Source organism: Aythya marila (genome assembly GCF_965140915.1).
Source record: "Aythya marila genome assembly, chromosome: 21".
Classification (NCBI taxonomy): Eukaryota; Metazoa; Chordata; class Aves; order Anseriformes; family Anatidae; genus Aythya; species Aythya marila.
Window position 1 is genome coordinate 1,482,387 of NC_139062.1, and position 9,044 is coordinate 1,491,430.

A 9,044-nucleotide genomic window follows, 5' to 3' on the forward strand; every position below is an offset into this window, starting at 1 on the left:
CACTTTATAAATATCCCTGCAAGCTTCCTTCCATATTTCCCATCCCCTGCATGGCGTACCTGGCTCCCTGCCTAATTCCTCAGCATGTGATACTTTAGCCTGGTGTCACTGCTGGCCATCAGGGCTCCCAGGGCACTGGGGGAGCTGGTGCATGACCCTGAGGTGCTGCCACTGATGTGCAGGTCTCTGTTTGAGGCCCTGAATAAAGTCTGTGCCATTGCCTTCTCCCAGAGGAGAGAGGATGCAACCCCACTGGTGAGAATCTGAATTCATTTGTAGGCAAACTCATAGCCACAGCTCTCCTGACAAAGATATTTCAAGCTCAAGGGCTTATGGCAATAATAACCTTTTGGATATCTCCTTTTTCTTCATGTCTTTGGGATTTATAGCATCCAGAACGCTCTCGAGCCCAGGATAGCACCTTCACCAACACGTATTATGTCACTTAGCATCGCGTTACCCTCCCCGCACGCTCCCCATAGTAATCGGATTTGACTGTTTCCTTGCAAATTGACGGAACATAAGGGAGCGAGCTGAGCTCACAGGCTGGCACATAGGCAGAAACAAGTCTTTGAATTAAAAATAGTTCTCTGTCAGGGCTCATCTCTGGTAATCAGCACCACCGGGGAGCTTTGATCTCAATCCCATGCACACGGCGCTGACTGCAGCTCCTGTTGCACGCGCGCTGGGTGTGCAAGCACCGAGCAGTGCGTGGTGTGGGAGGTGCTGGCAGAGCACTGCTAGAGCTACAGGTCCTGCTCTAGTGACAAGGGCATACGAATTATTGGCATGTCAGGCTCAGCCATGGGGTGCAGTGTTCTGGGCACTGTGTTAATTCTGCCCTTCATCACGGCGAGCACTTCGCTACCTGCGAGGCAGGGGAAGGTCTGCAAGCAGCCCTCCTCCCCTTGGCTGGCTGCAGGGAGAGGCAGGTGTATTTTGCATCCCGACTTCCAGCCTTATTTTGTTGTGATGGGCAGAGAAAAAGGCGCTGCCAAAAACCCAACTCCCAGTTGCGATTTTTTTTTTCAGGAATGTTGCCTGGTTTCAAAGAAACTGGAGTTTCTTAGCCCGCAGGAGGGAGTAAAGACAATAGATACAGTTCAGTTAAACAGTAATCACAGGTTGAGCAAAAGAGCTTAGAAAATTAAAGCTAATTAAAAGTATCTGAGGTTTTCTAAAATCTCTTCTAAAGCAGACAAATGGAAATAACCCACCAGGTGATGATGAGCTTTGGATTTTCTTAGAAATCAAAGAAGAATAAATTTAGTAAATCACCAGGAAAGGATAATGCAACACTGGAGCTACAGCACACAGCAGGCACTGGTAATTCTCCAAATTCCTGACAATTATACATTTCAGGAGACATTTCCACTTATCTGGCTTCACCTTAAAGCCTTCCTGTTGAGCCCCGTTTGAGTAATACCTGTGCATGTTCACCTTTCTCTGCCCCCCATGATTACTTTGCTGTTTCTCAGCACAGCAGCATCCATCCTCACCTGCTTGTCCCTTCTGCCATTGTTCCACTTGAGGAGGATTAAGCTTTAATTGTGGATTTCTTTGCCGTGGTGTCCTGTCAGAGCTGTCTGGTGGGGACTGCCCTGTGGTGTGGGTCACCTGGTGCGTGCTTTTCCCCTCCCTGGGTTTTTTTTTGGCTTTGTTTCTGGTAGAATTGAACCAACCTGTTTCAGAAAAAAAAAAAAAGGATGAGACCCCTCTGGGGGGTGGGGGCAGGGGGTCCTGTCCTGACCCCGGCCATGCACACCAGTGAGGATAGCAACTTCTTGGACTTTATTGCTAACACAGGGATGCTGACTTTTTTTTTTTTTTTTTCTGAAGGCACATAGAAGGGGGAATGTTCCAGAAACAGTTTTTAAAGGACAAATGCAAAACAGAAGGAATGCAGAGCGAGCAAGAACGCCAGCGTCTGGATGTCCCAGCATCCCTGCTGCAGGCTGGGGGATTGAGAGGGAAAAATGTGATGGCATAGTAAGGGAGGGGAGATAATAAAAAGGGAAATGAAATAAACACAAGGGAAAAAAAAATAGCCAAGCTGCATCTCAATAGGCTATGGGGTTCAATGAGCAGCTGGGACAAAAAAAAAAAATCAAACATCGTGCTTTCTGAATAATACAGAGATCGGAGCACAGGTGATAAGAAAATGAAGGAAGGAGGAAAAAATAGGAGAAATTACTGAAGGGAGGAAACTGCAGGTGATGTGCTATTTTGCTATGCTAATAAAGAGATGAAAGCAAATGGAATAGGAGCAGAGACTGGCAAAAGTCTTACTTTTGTTGGGAAGACTAAGAGGATAAACGTTTTTAACATTTATGAAGTAGCAAAATAAAGCAAAGAAAGGCTCAGAACATCAAGCCTGTAGATGAGGAAATTAAAGTACATAAAATATTTATTCATTTGTGCTTAGTGGCTGTCAGCCATGCATGCATTGGAGAAATGGTATGTTTCTAGGCACAGTTTTATTCTTTCTCCTATTTTTTTCCCTCCTCTCCCAGAGATGAACAAGAACAATTTGCTAAATAGTGGCTGAACGCTCAGCTCGTTTTCTACATCCCATTAATGTTTCATTTCTTAATACCCTCGAAACAAAAATGGGAAGTTGGTATAAAACATTTTTCTCCTTTCAAATCATGGTAAAAAGGAACGTGGTTCCAGGCCAATAATCAAGATTATAAACTGGCATCTGTATTAAAATGGGACCGTGGTGCCGATAGTACGTGCCAGCTTGGAAGAGGCCCTCTAACGAGCTGCAGAAAGAGATGTAAGACAGGCTTTCTCCTGTCACCAGCTGTCTCTATCCTGGCCCATGAGGACCATTTCTGGAGGAGGCTCTCGGCTTCCTGGCCAGTGAAGAAGGACCTGATGTCCTTGCCTGCACGGCGAGAGCATTTGCCTGTTCGAGTGACGTGTTGGTTTGTGTGCTGGAAATGAAAGCAGCTTCTTAATTATGCTTTTTAATTATGGATGCTGGCCCTGGTGGATGGAGGGTCCCTGAGATCGCCATCAGGTGGGGATGCTGCTGGTGCCCTCCTGTCCCTGGGCTGTGTCCCCAGGGGACCCTCACCTGGGGGACATGGGGACGTTGTCCTCACTGTCAGCTTGTCCTGGTGCAGTGACACCAGCAGCAGGCATGGTGTTACCAGGCAAGGTCTGGAGATGTGGCAGTGGCTGCAGGCAGGGGGCTGGTTTATCCTTTCAGCTCAGCTCACTGGCTTTGGAGAATTACGGGTGCTGAAGTTACACTGTGTGTTTCCTCTGGTCTCTTGGGATTAATGGAGAAGCTTCTGGCTGGTCTGAGGGATTTTCTAAATCCTACCTTTCCAGGCAGTGTGTCGGGGAGAGCCACAAATGAGCCATGGGCAGGGTGGGAAGCAGGGGAGAGCCTGCCTCCTGCTTGTGAGCCTCTGCGGCTTTCTGTGAAGCATGGGGAGGTCAATATTAATTTCATTATGGGAAAAAAAAGTCTTGGTTTTACTGGAAATAATATATTCTTGGAGAATTTCTTTGTCTGGATATTATGGCTTTCATTGAGATACTTGGAAAATGTAAACTGAAGTCACTTAATTGACTTCCCTTGGATCTGCCAACTTATACCAGCTGAAAAGACGCTTTTTTGTCTTTGTTCCGGTGACAATTTTATCTAAGTAAAGCTGAGCCAGTATGAAGGAAATAAGGAGAAGCTGATAACCACAACAAGCAGCTTACTGCATAGCCAGATGATGCAACTTTCATCTCTGATGCGGGATCAGAATTCTCTCAGAAAGGCAGAAAAATAGAAGCACCAATTTCTCGGGATCACTGCTGAGAAATCACTGTAACAGCTTCTAATGGCGCTTTATGGAAGGCACACATGAACTCCCACATCGCTGAGATTACAGAGCTTCAGGACCAGGGGCTGTGTGCTGAGCATCCCAATTTCGTGGTGGCCGAAAGCTGCCCCTCTACAAGGGCTCGGGCGCTGTCACCCATGGAAGTGTTTGGTGTTTGGGCTGTTGTGGGGTACTGCAGGGGTGTCCCAACGTCTGCATGGCAGCGGGGTGCAGGATGTGTGCTTTGCCTTCCGTCTCCACTAACTCTTCTTCCCTCTCCTCTGAAGGATGTGGTGCTGGGCTCCAAAGCCCTTTGTATTTCCCCCCTGGCCTTTGTTGTCAATGTTCTGTATATTGACTGTCTTGCAAGCCCTTGCACTCTATTCTGCCACTGCTTAATTTAATCCTTGAATTTGATCAATACTTCATGAACCATGCATTTGCTTAAAAGAAAAAACACCAACAAATAAACAAAAAAAAAATCTTTTTTGGTTGCTTTATGCAGGTTCTGTTAGGCTGATGCAGTCAGTGGTGCTGAGCTGCCCTCCATTTAATGAGCAAGCAGCCGTGTTCTGCGTGCCTTGGAAGGGAGGGGAGCTTGGAGGAGAAAACCACGTGCTCCCCAAATTGGGTGCTTGGGACATTGCTGCTGGTGTCAGGCTCAGAGGTGATCCTTTCTGTTGCAGAGGTGGCTGGAGGCACCAGAAGGGACTCCGGGTCCTGGGCTCTGCCCACCTGGAGCCCATGGGTGGCACTGGTGGGGCAGCATCTGCGTAACGAGCCGATGTGCTTATCAAGAGCAGCACAAGTCCTCCAGCAGTTGTTCCATCTTTAATCAAATTTGTAGAGCCTCGGGCCATTTATGGGGAAAAAGTGTTTTCCATCTGTAATAAGGGGAAAGTTTCTGTCAAGTGGAGCAAATCCTGATAATGACGCTATCCTTTCTTGCTGCATTTTACTATGAATTTCTCAAGAATAGCCTCAACAAAGTAATGATGCATGTAGAAGATTATTCAAGCTCTATAAGCCGTCTGATAAGCGGTAGCAGCAGCTTCCACTTCCAGGGCTTAGCAATGAATTAGCATGTCTGGCTTTCTAAATCACGCTGCGCAAAGGAGGCAGGGAAGCCTGCTCATAAAACTGCAGCGTGGACATGTTTTGTTTAAAGGGACAAGCGTGCCACTGGGCATGAAGCACTGGCTGTGCATTTCACCTCTACAGAGGGAAACCATCCCTAGGGAAGCTCGTGAGGATGTCAGCCCCAAAGGGAGTGGCGATGAGCACCAGGAGGGCAACGAAAAGCAACAAAAACACCTCTACCATTCTTTTGATAAAGGTCAGTTGACTCCCTGCCACCCTGGAGCCCATAACAAAATCAATGATACTTCGTCTGTAATTTGATTTTCCCATTCAGTAAGGGTGGTAAGCATTAGTGTCGCTGTAATTTTACAGAGCACCATCAGATAACAGAGGCATATCCAACACGGAGATTATGTGCGATATCGGTGGCAAAATATTATACCCAGCAATGATTTAGAAGAACATTAATGTCTTAGGCATGCTATAAGACATGCCATGAATTAGACAATAAAATGTCTCGTTCTTCAAATAATTACTCACAGGCTGACATTTTGCTGTTCTGGAGACAGATTAGCACCTATGGAGCTGGAGCTGCCATCAGCAGCGAGTGACCTGCAAACATTTTTCCTAAAGCAGGCACCTTTATTCTTCAGCAGATAATCCCTCGTGTCAGCGAGCCGGGCAGGTGATGCCGCTGGAGGAGTGAGTGATGCTGCACATTTTGCACAGATCAATAGCGGGATCTGTGTAGACCACGGATATTTTTGTGTTTAATTCACTGCGTAAAATGAAACAGGTAAATCACTCAGAAGAGATGTGAGCTGATGTTAATAGCTACATTTGTAGCACTATCTAAAAATGAATTCTGCAATTACTGACTCATAACATCATTTGTGCTCCACGGCATGAAATCTCTGCAGCGAGGCCTCTGTGCCCCGCCAGCCTTCCCGGAGCAGCAGGAGCGATGGGCACGCCAGCTCCAGCACCACAGGAGGTGGGCTGGGGTCTGGTGGCGTTGGGGCAGCACCGGGGGCGATGCCTGAGTGTGGTGATGTGCCACAAGCTGTGTGCTGTCCCCTGGGCTGCAGGGCACGGTCTGGCTCTCCATGGCCTTGCAGGAATTGGGCTGAGCTGGGCACAGGAGCAGAAGCACTGGCTGGGGTTGGGGCTGTGCTGAGCACCATGGGGGAGCCAGCCGGGTCTCTTTGCTTTTCCTGCATGATGGCAGGGATGCGAGCAGTCGGAGGCAGCAATGTGTGTAGCTCTGTTCAGCTCTGCTCTCCCAGCTTTCTTACAGGAGGCTTGCACTGAGCACGGACCACAGAGCTTGGCTAATGGGGAGCCCGCTCACCCAGGGCTGCCTCATAGCAGTACCCAAAATCTGCAGCGGGGGAGAATAACCATGGCTGAGGGTGAGAGGCTGCAGGATTAGCACGAACACGGATCGTTGGAGCCATTCACCACCTGCTGCTGCTGGCACAGAGCCGTGCCCTGCTCTCAGGGCTGTGGTCGTGGGGGTGCCTGCATCGAGGAGCCACGCTGGAGCGATGGGCAGCAGGGATGTGATCCCCTGTGTGTGGTGCTGCTGCCTGGTCCCAGCCCTGCAAAAGGAGGAGTTGAGGATCAGGGGCCCAGGCAATGCAAATGTCAACCAATTTATCAGGAAAGAGCAAAATTAATCACTCAGATCAGCAGAGTCATTGTGGTTTACTGAAAGCAAAACAAAACAATTATTTGACACTTGTTGGGGGGCTGTGGCTAATCTCATTACGCACAGAGCAGTTGAGCACTGGGGAAATCTCACGGTGCTGATGAAGGGCTCAGCAGCTGCATGAAGCGATTAGGGTGAAATCTCCCCAGGTGTGCTGGTGCTTTTGGGCTGGGTGTCGGGCGTGTGCCTCCTCTCCAAGCCCTCTGCCCTGCAGGGAAGGCTACCACGGGCTGCACCAGGCACCCAAAGCTATAGGGCCTCAGGAAGCTGCTGAACAGAATAAATTAGCTGTTTGTGGAGAAGAAAGGAGCATTAGGAAGAAGCTGCTTGATTGTAGAGAGAGCAGTTATTCAGGGGCAAGGAGTTGGGTGGGATTGGGGATGTGCATGGGCACGCAGACACCATTGGGTACCTCGGTGGGGCTGGGGGTCCCAACACTCATCCCCAGTCCCGAGGACACCGCTAGGAGAGGGGATGGTGATGGGAGCAGGGAGAGTTACAGGAGATTATGGTGGGATGGCCACTGGGCACGTGGAGCTCTTTGCACTGCAGAACAAAGATGTCTTGTCCCAGAGGGTGGTAAAAGATATTTATGGGTTTCCGTGCAGGCCGTAATTGAATGGCATTAGAGTGGTGCTATTTTTTAAAAAAACCCTAAATCATTCCAGAGCTCTCGCTACTGTTTTAAATTGTAACTTGGCTTTTTAAAAGTTTATCGTGCACTAATTCATCCAGCTCGTTCATTTACATTCTGCTGACAGGGTATAAAACTGCTGCTTTTTTCATCCCAGAAAATTCTAACTTCGCAATTTATGGTGCCTTTTTGATTTAATCAGGATATTTCCTAAATTCCATGGCACTAACATGGCATTTTTCAAGAAGCACCTGAAAGATGTCTGGCTGTTATTTACGCCCCGGTGCAGGCAGTGTTCCTGGTGTGTCCCCACGAGCTGCCGATGGCTGTACTGCGCTGGGGCGCTCCCATGGGAATCGCCAGAGCCTGTCCCCATCCCAGGGGAGCATCACCTGCAGAGGCCCTTTTGCCTTGCTCCAGAGAGCCGGTGTCATGCCGTTACATGCTGAAACACTGTTATTTCACTCTTCCGAACGCTGTCAGAGCAAGTCACAGGAGGGATTATTTTTGGCTCTCTCCAGCGTAGTTACCTAGCAATTTGCACGAGGCTTGGCATTACTGGGTAGTTACTCGAGCCATGTGAGCTGCTTTGCAGCAGGCACTTCATTTGTCAAATTTAGTTCCTTTTACTGTTCGCAAATAGTCCAGACACCAGCTTGGAGTCTTACAAATTTGTTCTCTGTTGGAAAAATTTCAGCCCTGTTGGTTGTTTGTGAAATATTTCCTCTGATCATTGCTTCTGAGTGCCTGCCTGGGCGCAGCCACCCCGATGGAGCCTCCATTCCCTGCATGAGGAAGAGAAAGCCACAGCATATCTTGGTATTGATGCTCTTTAGGACATTGCTTGGAAATGTCTTCCAGTATTTGACTTTTCAAGTTCCTCAGGTTGAAAAGAAATAACGTGCCAACTTCTTCCTCTTCTGGCTTCTCGCTGTGTCCTGGCTTCTCATGGATTTAAGTGCATGCAGCATCGCTGCTTTAATGAGCCATAAATAGTATTTACATTTGGTGTATTGTCTCTGGGATAATTCGTGATTTTTTGCTCACCCAGGGCATTTACAGACCTTCTCTTTCCTGCAGAACTTGAATAATAGTAGTGAAGAGTTGTTATTCAGCTAATAAGCAATATTGATTGCTCAAAAGCAGAAGAGTTGCTGCCTTCCATCTTCCCAGCGCCTCTCGAACTGGAGGGAGAAAGCTCCAGAGAAATGCCAAGTAGCAGAATAGTGAAAATAAAACCACAGAAAGCCACAGCACTATGGTAAATGCTCAGGAACGTACTTCAGTTCTGTGTATACCACTACGGAAGTTGTTAAATTACAAAAAAAAAGGAAGAGAGAGCAAGTTGTAGACCTCTGCCTTTATGTGGACATCACAGCAAGGAGCAGGACAGCCCAAGCTGGAGCATCATTAGGCATTAGGAATCAGCAGTGCCTGCTGCTTGACATGGATAGCAGGGAGCATGACGTGTGCTTGGCATTCACAGGTCGAATGCCCCGGTGAGGTGTGGAGTGCAGGCAGCATCCTGGAGCCAGCCTCGCTTGCAAGAGGTTTCTGCGCAGGGTCCTGCCTCTGCGGGTGTGTGCAGCTCCTGCCCTGCTGTGCTGCTGCCCACAGCTTGGGCTGCAAATTCAAAACCTAAATGTGCTCTGCTAGCGGCTAGCAACTCGCCCAGCTTCCCCTCTGCTCCCCCAAGCCCAGCGTGTGCGGCACTGTGAGGTGAGTGCCGTAGCTGAAGGACATCCATTTAATCTCATCAGCATCACAGTGCGCTCGTTCTTCTGCGAGCAGC